Source organism: Antedon mediterranea, chromosome 4, assembly GCF_964355755.1.
Source record: "Antedon mediterranea chromosome 4, ecAntMedi1.1, whole genome shotgun sequence".
Lineage (NCBI taxonomy): Eukaryota > Metazoa > Echinodermata > Crinoidea > Comatulida > Antedonidae > Antedon > Antedon mediterranea.
The window spans coordinates 6832689-6846154 of NC_092673.1; the positions used below are offsets into that span (position 1 = coordinate 6832689).

Consider the following 13466-nt stretch of genomic DNA (forward strand, 5'->3'; position numbering starts at 1 on the left):
AGTATCAATATGCAATGCTCTTTTCTCCATCAGTGTTTTAAACCTTTTTGCGTCCATTTATAACGAGTTTTCGTTTTGGGACGGTACGGAAGGAGACAATTACTTTATACCCTGTACTAATCTGCCCATGCGCATAATACCCACTTTAATCGTACGCTCTGCATCCAGAGGATCATAATTGATCATTTAACGTCATTACCATTTGAAAAAAGCTCGATAATCCTCCATATGATGTTGTTAACCTCGGATGTACCTCTAATACCAATCGGAGTTATATCGGAGTTAACAACACAGAGGTATTAGTGTGAACACAACTTATGCCAAAACAAACATGAAACCAAAACCACATCGTAGTGAAATATAAATAAGTTTCTAATTAGTTTTTTTTTATATTACGTGGTTTTGTACCATTTTTTCACCATCTGTTTAAACATTGCGTTACAAGACATTGTACATTTATAAATTATGAAATTTAATTTAATTGTTAATATCAACTTGAACAGCATAAACAACATAAGGTGCAGTAGACAATGTTCGTACTGAAATGTTTAGTTATCAAATATTAATTATTTTTTTGTCTCCCTGTTTTTGATTTGTTATCGTTCATCTTTAGAATTCATCGTCTAAAACCACGTGCAACAGTTCGCTGTGTCAGACATGGTTATTTAATTACCCAATAGAAAAGATATCGATAATTCAATTATTTCAATTATCAATTAAAATAAACAAAATGGTTAAACAATAATATCTTTAGGAAATGAAAATCTGATAAAAGTTTTGTATGGTGGAGATTTTGATTATCAACAGATGATTGCGTCACACCAAGTTCAAGAATATTGTATAGTTTGTTGACCTTTTTGTGGGAAAAAAATCAACGTTTCATATTTGATATTCATAATGATATTCAAAACATTGATCCATTTAATTGTCTAAATGTTTTTTCCAACGTATAAGCACTTTTATATTCCGATCAACACAATTATATTAAACACACATTACATTAAAACTGCAGACATTTCCAACTAAACTCATTACGAAGGTAAAAAGACATACTGAATACACAGTATTGCCAAAAGGTCACTCTACACTATCAAACTGGTTTGACAACTGTGCCCACATTATAGTGATATGTCCAAATAATATGGTAGTGATATGACATCACCATGTCTATATAATTACATTTTTAAGTACTATTATTTTTGTAATCTGTTAACTATTTATATTCAGTAATTATTACATTAACAAATAATGTGACACGAGACAGATGCGTTTGAGGTTATTTGAGTTTGATAACATCACGAATATTTTATCAGTCTCAAATAATGATAAGAGACATACAATTATATTAATATGTGATATATATATATAATTAGTGTTGTCGATTTCTCACTATATTTATCAAACAGATGATTGGAATGGTACAAATTAATGTTTTGCAGCGTACGAATTGGTAGGCACTGTGTTTATCATTTGTCGCATATGTGACTTAAACACGTGTCCTTAATGACGTTATTATGTTAAGAGGCTTTGACCAAAGAATTTAATTAAGGAAATTAATTGTGTATTACTTGTTGTTTATTTTTAGGTCTAGGGAAACGTGAATGCTGAACATCATTCTGTGAGATAATTGGTCCAACACGCAGCTTGTACAAACCAGTCTGAGGTTATTGACTATTGGTTTAAAAAGGTTCATAATGACTAAATTAGTTTTTACACAACATAACTTTATCACATTTAATTGAAAAGAAAATGTAAACAATAATTAATTAATTTAGTCAACCTATTGTTGTCGAATTAATGTGAATTGATTAAATGTATTTGCTTGCTAGAGTGTACGTCGTACGCATGATTGACGCCAATATTAATACTTGTACACACGTATTTTTAAGCGCAAAAGACACGATAGAAATTAAGACCCAGTTTTTGTGACCCCGGACATATATATATATGTTTCAATATCAATAAATAAAACAAAATATAACCAACTTCATCAACAGAAAGGTACAGTAAAATATCTAGTTTCATAAGAACTGTATAATACGTTTTAACAGTTAAGTACATTAATTAATCATTATATGAATTAAAACAATTAATGATTACGAATTAAAAACAAACCAAAAGGAGAAAATGTATTTATTTCATTTACATGCCAGTATATGAACGGGACGGCGATGTTGGAGGGTTTTATTTCATTTCATTACCTCCGCCAAGGAGGTTATGTTTTCACCCCTGAAAACAGCCTGGAGGCCACAGTTTTTATCCGATTCTCACCAAATTTGGCCACAATGATCTATGCCCCAAAAGCTCGGATGAGGGGAAAAGGTCAAAGGTCAAGGTCACAACTAAAAAAACTATTTTACTGCCTAGAGACCACAGTTTTATCCGATTCTCACCAAACTTAGCCACAATGATCAATGACTCATCATATAATTGTGGTTAAATTTTGAAGGGTCAGGGTCACAAAAAATAGAAATAAAAACATAATAATAAAAAAAAACCTCAGCGAGATTTGAACCAGCGATCTCAACTGTGAGAGGCTGGATACATAAGCATTACACCAAACGCTCATCCACAACTTTGCAGTGTGCAGTTAGCCTATTTACACTTAGAACTAATAACAAATATATAATATTTTCCAGGGACATTTTATGTAGGGGAATTTTACAGTAGGCGGAGGTTTGTCTCTGGGAGTACCCTCTAGTTTCACTATTTATTCGGTTTATTTTAGTATAGGTTTATACATAACAAAAAAAACTGAAATCACTGTAGCTGAGCCGGTTGACTCATCATCAAGACAGTAGTTGTGTGAATCCCCTTCCCGTTCGGGAAAAAATCAATAAATTATTACCACAGAAGTATAAAATGGCGTAATTTAGTAATTATTCAAGTAGAACCACCTCCTCCTGGTTCTAAGAGAAGTTTTAAAATAGAGGAAGACTAAATCATTATCGTGTGTGCCCAGCAAAACTGTGGTAGGCCCAGGGAAGAGTTAGACCTAAGCAAATCAAAATTCTTTCAATTCAGAAACCAACAATCATAGCCAGAAGCTACCCGTAATTAGGACAATTTACATTCATACAATAAGCTCCATGCTTCACTAATTATAAAGTTATTTATATCGAAAGGGCAAAACCATGGTAACAGACAATTTTAATTGAAAACGATGACAAAGCCAACCTGACCTGTTTCGATCATTATGTTGATAATAAGTGTTTAGTTTATATCTAAACGAGGCATTAATACGCCGTTAATTTGACTACTCTGTCGGTGTGTTGTGTTCTTAGCCCCAAGGTCCCCTGTGAACGTTAATTACCCCGAGCGGGTGCAAACTAATGATCACTATTATAGCTCACCCTTTAATCAATAGCATAATGATTTCGGGAATTAGTTGCACGGGATTATAATACAGAGCCAATGTCTGAATAAATGAGATAGTAGACTAGACAACATTCTATTTTAAATGATATTGCTATAGCATTATTTTTCAGATAATTAAGGTGCCCCTCCCTAACTAAAATTCATCTCGTACCGCGCGGTACGAGATGATTTGGAGTTAGGGAGGGGGAATATCCACATATTATTTTCGGAGTTAATTATTATTCTTTATTTTACTACACCGGCCTCCAACTATCAATACTAACCGACCGACTTTGTCCTGTAAACAATAGATACAGGTTTTGCGACACAGTTGTATTCGTCAACAGTTTATTTGTATACAGTCAACAGATACTTTCTAATTTTCATACTATACCTATAGTATAACAATAATTCAAGATTATGAAGGAGGAAGGGTGTTTAGTGGATGAGTTACCTCTAAATCCGCTATTTCTATTCTATCTTTTAATCAATGGTCAACAATAGCAGGCTATCGCATTCAAACAAAAACCCCAACAAGTTATTTCCTTGCACATCTGACCAATATACAATGATTTTCGGTAATAATCGGTCGTTATTATATCCCGAAAGACGTGGCTAATTAATAATAGGTATAATGTAATTCCAGGCCTAGCTATCGACCGGTCGCAAACACTCCGCCGTCAACAGCTGGTCTTCCTCAGTGAACTACCTCAGGCCCAAAATGTACAAGAAACTTACCTTATACAACTTTTTCGAAATCGTCTTATTGTGTACAGCGTTAATGGTAGTAATGAGGGTTTCTCGTGACCTCATCTTGTGACAGAGTAATTAAGTCCCCGAAATGTAAAAACTGTAATGGCAATTTAGCTGTAGGGAATCCACTTATTAGTTAGTCTTGGAAATAATATTAACGACTAATTGAATGTAAATAGCAGCTAATTCAAAGAGTAAATATTCCTTAGGGATGTTACTATTCAATTCGCATTATGGTGGATCGACAAATGTCAATCGAATCGATTAGGTATGTGGATATAATCAACTTTAGGTTTATATAAATGGTATTGTTAACGGATATTGATAATTCTGATTGATGTCATTGTGAGTGATGATACAAGGAGGACACGCGTTTCAAGGCCCGTGTGAACACACGTTTCGTATGCGTGTACAGAGTGTTGTATGAACGCGTCTTATAATTTTCCCGATTCTCTGTACTGTATCCAGAAAATGTCTAACACATTGTCCGGCTATTGTAGCGCATGAATTATGTTAAGGAACCGTATTTAGGGTGAATTGCGCCTACAGTAATGAGGCCTAGAATATTGGCTACCGGTACTGTATAGAAAATCTGCTGTAATATTTTAGTTCCACAGTGACAAATTACCACCCCTCTCCTTAATTTAATATTTGGAATTTAGGAATGAGACTCCATGGAAATGGACGAGGAACAATAATACTTGAAAACTTATGGCAACCCGTATTCAGGGGACATCTCAATTAAGGAGACATTTTGTTTGGTGGTACGTCTCAAAAGTGTCCCCTTAAAGAGGCTCTAATTTAATTATAAAAAGTGTCGTTAAATCTAATAATCGCAAAAAGAGAATTTTAGTTTTTATTTAAAGTCACGTGTTACAAAAAGCACCAATGAGTTACAGGTATGATATTAAAACACTTTTTAATATACGTCAACAACGAATGATTTGCACTATTTAAGTATAAGTTAATAATATCACATTTACGTCAAACAGGACGCTAATACATGAACCCAATCTTTTCAATATAATTCCATTAATATAGGCCTAATAAAAGATATCGATTCGTATAATATTATACTTACAAACATTAAGCTATATGAAGAAAATTAAATCCATAATATAAAATTACAAAATTAAGTCTTGATACTCAAGCAGCAGACGTATGGTGACTTTATTAAAAATAGGTATAATTATAATTACAGGGAAGTGTACGATTTCCATTATTTCCTTTCCGTTTATTTTCATTCTTTACTAAATATTGTATTTATTAATTTAGTTGATTAAGCACAGGCATAGAATAACAAACATATAATTTTTCGCTTGCCTATTGTACACTTTTTTTTTACCATAAAAATATTATTTATTTATATATTTTTATTTTATTTCTTTAGGCAATGTGGCCAAGGATTACCAATAGTAAATTAATTACTGTCCTATCAGATAGGTGGTAATTTTTTTTTAACCAGTTCACCGGGGTAACCACCTACTTTTCTCGAATAATGAACTGGGTTCTTTAAAGTGCACACATGTTATAACTGTGTACACTGGACCTACGGTTTATAGTCCTTATCCGAGAGACTATCATGATAGGTATAATGGTATCAACCGTAATAACCGTTATATCGAATTTGCAAGAAATGATAAGCAGTATACTAGCGTTCTAAGCACAGAGAACCTTTATTTAGAGGACACCTTCGGGACCAAACAAAGTTTCCCCTGAATATGTTAAAACATATATATTTTAAATTTTTCGTACGTTTCACATGGAGAGCCCCGAATAAGAGGCTCCCTAAAGGGAAATTAAGGAGCCCATCTCCTTGCACCGGAAAATATCTCATTTTCATAGTATACCGTACGTTCCATAAAATTAAGAATAATAAACCTTTGAATAGGTTATTTGGTAGTTTTAATAAAGTTAATCCCTTCCGTAACAAAAATAAATAAATAGTAAAATTCAACCAAAAAACCAATTGGCTGGCAGCCAGTTTGACTAATGCTTTGCTTTAAATTAAAGTTTTTTCATGTAAATAATATCTTTTTCCAATTCAATTTTTGTGTATATTATTAAGCGTATAACTATGTAGTTATATTAAAAACAATTTTTTAAAGTTTATAACATGTTACATTAAAATGGCATATTCAACAACAACGATTTAAAAAAAGTTTTTTTTCAGAGGGACACTTTACATGTTTAAACGGTAGGGCTATATGTTTATTTATCGGCTAATTATCGATGGTTATGATTGTCGTAAAATAATTTACGCATACACACACCATTGTATTTCCACATATTATTATATAGGCCTATATTTATATTATTTACATTTGTGGCAAAATTCATTGACTACCATGATCATACAATTTATAAAGAATTTGGATAAATTTTACTGTTTTTATCATTCCTTCATATCAAGTTTTTTTTTTATTAGGAAGCCATTTTTTATATTACATTATACCTCATAAACAGTAAACGCCTTGGTAGCAACTAAAAGTTTGTAGCAAACGATTTAAAAATACAAAATGAAACGGGTAATTTTAGCAGATTATTAACGTCAACACCTTGTTATGTATTATAACCTATGTTTCATTTTGCCTGATTGTGACTAGATGTCTAGGCCTGGCCAGGATGTAGAGTACAAACGAATTGTGTTCTTACCATCGGGGGAGACTGGCTACGCGGACCGATAAACCTAAATCGGAAGATGACGCCCTTTTTGCACTGTTAAGATACCATAAACGCTTCGAAAAAGAAAATAGTTCAAAATTAAGTTAAAAACGTATCCTGTGATAAAAATTCCGAAGTGACGAAATCAGTAAAGAATGAACCAGGCTGAAAAAGTTAAACTGTCTAAAATAAAGCCGTTCCCATCCTTCGTGTCTGCAACAAAGGAATTATAGGACATACGTTCAATTTGCTTTTTAGAAATTTATGGAACTTGAAGTGGAAAATGTTGTAACTTTGGAATCACACCTTCTGCCACCTAGCATGCCACTCGGCCTGTTGCTACCGAACTACGTCGCTTTTGGTCCGTTGCCACCTATACCTACGACACTCGGTCATTTGTCACCTAACTATATGTCACTCGGCCTGTTGCTACCAAACTACCTCACTCTTAGCCTTTTGCCATACTCTGCCTGTTGCTACCCACGGTAGAGAAATAACTTTATCGATATATTAAACAACAAATAAATCCGAATACATAACATAATAGGCCTAAGAGTATTTCGAGGTTGAATTGTTGAAAAAAAGAAGAAAATATATTGCATTAAAACAGTATATTATTCGGGTTGTTACAGCGCATATGACACAAGAAATATTGATTAACATCGTATTGAAAATATTCAGTCTATTTAAAATATAGTTCAACATTACAAAGAACAAAGCGAAATGGCACGCATTGATTATTTATTTCTTATTTTAGTACCGTTGAAATACAATCAGATCAACTATAAAGTTTATCCTTTAAGCCCGTATGCTATTAAAGTAGCGTTAATGTCGGGTTTTATTATGTCTCCGACCAAATTTGTTTCTACAAATCTTAACTTTCAGTTTAAATTAAAAAGAATATTGGCGTATATTAAACCTAACAGTGCTTTGGTTTACACGCCGTCCGTAACAGTTCTTAAAGGGCAACCCTGGGTTTAAAACTGGTGTATGGCTTTTACCTACCTATATGACCCTTTTTATTATACATACAGTTCTTTTTAAATTGCTTATCTTTAATTTACTAGACGCATTTATTCGCGCGAATCGATCCCCGACTCCTGATTGGTTGCTGCACTTTTTGTATTGCAAAAAGTAGATGGCAATAATGTACACATGCGTAGTAGCACATAAACCGAATCACGAAAATAGATTTGCCAAGTGGAAAACGAATAAAAATGATTTTTGAACGCCATTTTGGAAAATAATTGGTTATGTTTTTCACAATCAACACCACAAAAAAAGTGAGTATTAATGATCGCAAGTAATTTAATATGGCATATCGAATTCAATTACCCAGAATTCCTCATTAAAAACGTTCAATTAATTTGATTATCTTAGGGGTTCAAAGAAACCCCAGGATTATGATTAGGGTAATTGGGATGGAGCAGTGTAGGCCTATTTGAGTGTATTTTAAGGGGTGAATCATTTTAGTAACCACGAATATATTATGTCTCGTAATAGCTGGTTTGACTTTAAGATTTAATTTACCTGACATTATGTATAGGCTGGACAAATGAAAAAGGCAAACGGTACATTAATATCAAACGTGCGTCATTTACGTTAAATTGAAACGTTTCATAAAACGTCAACTTAAAGCTTTTCATAAACGTTAACTTGAACGTCAACATGAAAATGTCAACTTGAAAAGTTTCATAAAAAATCAACTTGAAACGTTTCATAAAACATTAATTTGAAACGTTTCGTAAAACGTCAACTTGAAAAATTTCATAAATTTAACGTTAACCTCAAACGTTTCGTAAAACGTTAAATTATAACGTTTGTAAAACGTTAACTTGAAACGTTTAGTAAAACGGTTAACTTGAAACGTTTGTAAAACGTTAACTTGAAACGTTTCGTAAAACGTCATCTTGGAGCGTTGCAAGAAACGTCAACTTGAAACGTTTAATAAACGTCATCTTGAAGCGTTACAAGAAACATCAACTTGAAACGTTTCATAAATCGAAAAAAAAAATAAAAATCAGTTATTTGTGATATGGTAGGTACAGACTATCAATCTTTAAATACATTTTAATAGTTCGTTATGCATGTCACCAGCATCACAACTGATGTTACAATGGCATGATTCATCGTCATTTACACCTTCAGATAAACATCAACTGTTAATATAACATTAACCCCAGGGTTTACTCTATCATTACATGATTTTAAGAAGCTGGCGTTGGTGTCCGTAAAAAGCTAAGATTGTAATTTACGACATTAAAACCAATGTAAAGAATGCAGATGGGACCAAAGAAGAACATTAGTAACTCGTGTTTGTACAGCAGATTGTACATTTCAACTATATTGCTTGTCTCTTATGGCATGTGTAGCTTTCATGCCTTTTATGTAAGAATTTATTGCAAATACATTTTAAAGTTGTCAGGCCGGTGAGGGGTGGATGATAAATAACAGCCAAGCTATCATTAACTGCGACTCTAAATGACTCCACGAGTTACCGTTGACGATTGAAGGATTGAGATGAGGTAGAGAATACTTTACTTAGGCCGTTAACGATTTGACTCCCGGGAGGTGAATCGTCAAGTGAAGGGTAAATGTTTAATTTGAAAGGTAATCAATGAGGATCTAAATGCAGTATCAATCTCCAGAGAAAACATTTACAATAACAACATCTTACTTTGATGCATCACACATTTTAATGTTTGAAAAGCGAACATCAATAATGTAATATACTAATAGTGAATGTATTAAAGAAGTTAGAATGCCTTGTATTTGACAGCACACAGTTTATTTGTTTTATTTTAGATAGAAACGTGTTTCAAACAAAAGGTACAATTGGTATGGATATTGGTAGGATCCCGAGTAGGAATAAGCTGGGTTACCACTGGGATCTAACGCAACGACGTAAGCGTAACGTAAAGCTTGGTTCCCACTAGAACGTAACGCAAGGACGTAAACGCAACGCAAGCGTTTTAACCAATGGCAAGCGAAGTTATTAGACAGCAATCACAAGCGAATAAGCCATCGCTTGTGATTGGTCAATTCACTTGCGTTGCGTTACATCCTTGTGTTGCGTCGCTAGTGGGAACCACGCTTAAACGAGTTTACACGACAATTCGAATAACCGATACTTGCGTTGTGCTTACTCCTTGCGTGCCGCTGCGGGAACCAAGCTTAAATTATTCCTTGTTTATTTACCGCCTAAAAATGGATGTTTGAAGATTGCAGTATTTGTATGGTACTAAAGACATGGTTCCCATCTGGGACGCAAAACATTGAGCAAAAAATAAAGCATTGACTTCAATATGACGTAACGCAAGGACATGAGCGCAACGCAAGTAATTTGATCAATGGAAACTTGTTGTATAGCGACTGGACACGGCCATCTCTGCGTTTTTGTCAAGTGATAACAAACTGCAGTACACAAAAAGCGTAACGTGAAATGAGTAACACTTTGTCGAGTTTCAGTACTTCGTAAACTCCACAGTATGCTATTGATGATTTCATGGCAGTTTATGTTGTGTTAGCTTTATTATATATAAACATAATTATACCTGAATGTGTAGCATTACTATTATAGTGTCGATGTTAACATTTTAATGTGATATAATCCAATTCAATTTGTTCTAGACGAAGAGTACGTATTAGTTACATGAAATTCATTAGTTTCAGAATTATTATCTTAATTATTTCGTAAACACATGCAGATTAATGAGAGTGATGGTCCGATCTGGTTACGACCATTGACGATTGAATTTGGCGAAATATTTTTCATTAATAACCGAACTATATCGGAATACCGCAATAGGTCTAATAGGTCTACCATACAAAACCTCGAAATAAAGCTCCTCATCTTGAAACGATGGTTAATCCTTTAGTAGAAGCGAAGTGTACCGTAGTATCAAGTATATAATTCCGAGAAGGGGGAAACGTCTGGTCAAAAAATAAAGATTATTATTTTGGTGGTGGCGCTATACACTGTTACGTTGTTAATATGATCTGAACATTTCTAGGCGAATAATCTCTGTAATTATGAGATGGATGAACAGAGAGCTAGCTAAAGCAATTAGCATCCGTTTACCGAAATGTTATCATACCGCTTAACAAAAATAAATACAGCGTGTATTGTCATTGGTTGCACATCATATCAAGTATCGCAGTATTATAAACTAAGTGAACAATTTAATTTACGATTGCAGAAAGGGGACGGTTCCAGTAATTCAACTTACCATTAAACATGAAGTGACAGGGAGAGTTGAGATAATCAACGAAAACGGTATTTCTGACAGGCTTCATAAAGTGGGTCTATGTCGTCATCAATACCGGTATCATTCTTTCGGAATCGACTGATTATCAACTTAGTATTGGGGGCGCTATTTCTGAAAGAGTATTATACGTATCCCTGCCTGAAGCTAGGTTCCCAAGAACGCAAATAAAGGACGTAAACGCAACGTACCGTCTCGAACGCAAAGTACCGTAAGAACATTTCGTGTCACAAGTCACAAGACGTAAGCACAGTGCCGTAGCCGATATATTTTTAAGTCACTGTTTTCTGCTTTGCGTACGTCCTAGGCCTAGTGATGATTCAACCGTGACTTATATAGTAATAATGTTATTGTTATGCCTATTAATGGGATTGTGGTGTGTATATGACTTTTATCAGTATATTAGCCATCAAGAGAGAAATGCCATGGCTGCCCTGTTCCATTTAAAACTTTTGTAATGTTACTTTACTTTACTTCTTATAGGCCTACTTTCATGAATTGTCAATGTCATTATCGTAATGACTTGTGAACGCATGGTAGCGAATGTTGTATCGAAAAATATCATATCCACCCGTAACGATAGACACATACCTAATATTAATAATATTAACAAAATCATGGTAGACCTACTGACTGTTAATGTAGCACACATTAGTAGGCCTATATCCATGCAATTTGATTGGTTAATTTCGTATCTGTATAAGTTCTACTGCTGTTTTGAGTATTTTTGTTTTATTCCGCATAAAACATTCGAGTGTTTGCTTGTTTTAAATGGCTTATATAGTCTTTTCCGCATTGATTATAATGGAAGCAGTCGGTTAGTTAGAATACAGTTGCAATAATAAAACAAGGGTGTTTTGAGTTCGTTAAATGGGAAGATTATTATTTTTATTCATAGAAAGGCTGGACTGACTGACGTACTGTTTAACCAGACTTCGTTTCGTTAAATATGGAGTGTGCTATGTATGCTACATAAGTCTGTGTAGGCCTGCACTAATCAGAGTTAGGCCATATTAAACAGAGTATTGTGAGCATATATGAAACATGCATTGCACACAGAGAGAAATACAGTAATTCAAATCAATATAGGTTCCATTTATAACACAGCATTAACGACATTTACGATGATTCGAAATACAGTTTCATGAAAACGAAAACATTGCATGTTTATTATTTCTACAGGAGATAATTTGACATAATTTAAAGAAAGCTCTTTCACTAATTGTATAACATTGCCTAATACGAGCCATATATATCTCGTCGCACAATGCCGTCAATGCAAGTTAAATGAATTAATTGAGCGCTTCGACTGTCAGCTGTCTAAATACAGAGGATAATGCTACCTAACAAACATGACGATAACTAAGTGCTGAAATGCTATCATAAAAACGTACATTGACATAAATGTGTTTTCTTGATTTAAAAATCCATGAACTCTTGTTATGCGAGTATACATTAGACATTGGTTGCATAAAGTGTGTTAAACAGACGATGGTTGTCGCTGTGAATTGATTACGTTTGGTATATAATATAATTGGTAAACTACATTGGAAAATGGAGGAAAATTGCGTTGATGTTGAGACAACGAGTTAATTGTTGGGATAAACAAATTAATTGCTGGGGTAAACGAATTGACAAAGATGTCACATGACAAAATAAAGCTCTGACTACATTATCAAACTAGTGTAAAGTGTATTCACAAATAAGGTAGTGATATGACATCATAATATCCATATTATGGGCACATCACATTTTTTGTCAGATAAAGTTCGATAGTGTAGACAGAGCTTTTATTTAGGGGACATCATGTTTCATCTAATTGGCACGCAGGGTAGGCCACATCCTACTGCATAATGAATAAGAAATATGCCTAATACACGACTAAAACACTTATCAAACAACAAAAAGGTGTGTATGTGGGAAGGTGGATAGAAAGGTGGCGAAATAAGTGGCGGTGTTGGCAGGAGGACGATGACGACGACGGAAAGACTGAAAAAAGTTTAAAGATATTTCTTTCTTTACACACTGGGGTCATTTGTTGCTATGGAGAGGCAATATTGTCTCGATTAGAACATCAGTTTGACTAAATCAATTGGACTGAGATGAAAAGAAATTTAATTCGACTAGAAATTATTAAAAAAAACATTGTTTTTGTTCTTCAGTGAATCATTTTTGCGAACAAAAAAACTTAGGCCTAACCTAACAAATCTAAATGTTAACAAATACACATTGAGTAAGTGAACGAACGAACGCAAACTCTTTAAAAAAAAACTTGATCAAAAAAGCCGAACAGTCTTGTCAAAACAATCTTTCAACATCACATCCCTTTCTGAATTCTGAAAACCGTTTTAAATCTCTTCAAAGCGTATAATCTTTGTCAAATATCATTTAAGTTTAACAAGTACTATTGTGGAGTACTATGTACAG

General features: G+C 33.8%; 1 protein-coding gene across 1 annotated transcript in view; it reads right to left on the reverse strand.

Annotated features, from left to right (window-relative positions):
- LOC140046503 (LIM domain transcription factor LMO4-like) overlaps positions 1-4234 on the reverse strand; it is a 50170-nt gene extending 45936 nt beyond the window's left edge. Inside the window, exon 1 of the mRNA XM_072091163.1 lies at positions 4096-4234. The gene's annotated coding sequence lies outside the window, so the exon portion shown is untranslated. The remainder of the gene's footprint in view (positions 1-4095) is intronic.
- Positions 4235-13466: the final 9232 nt, after the last annotated feature.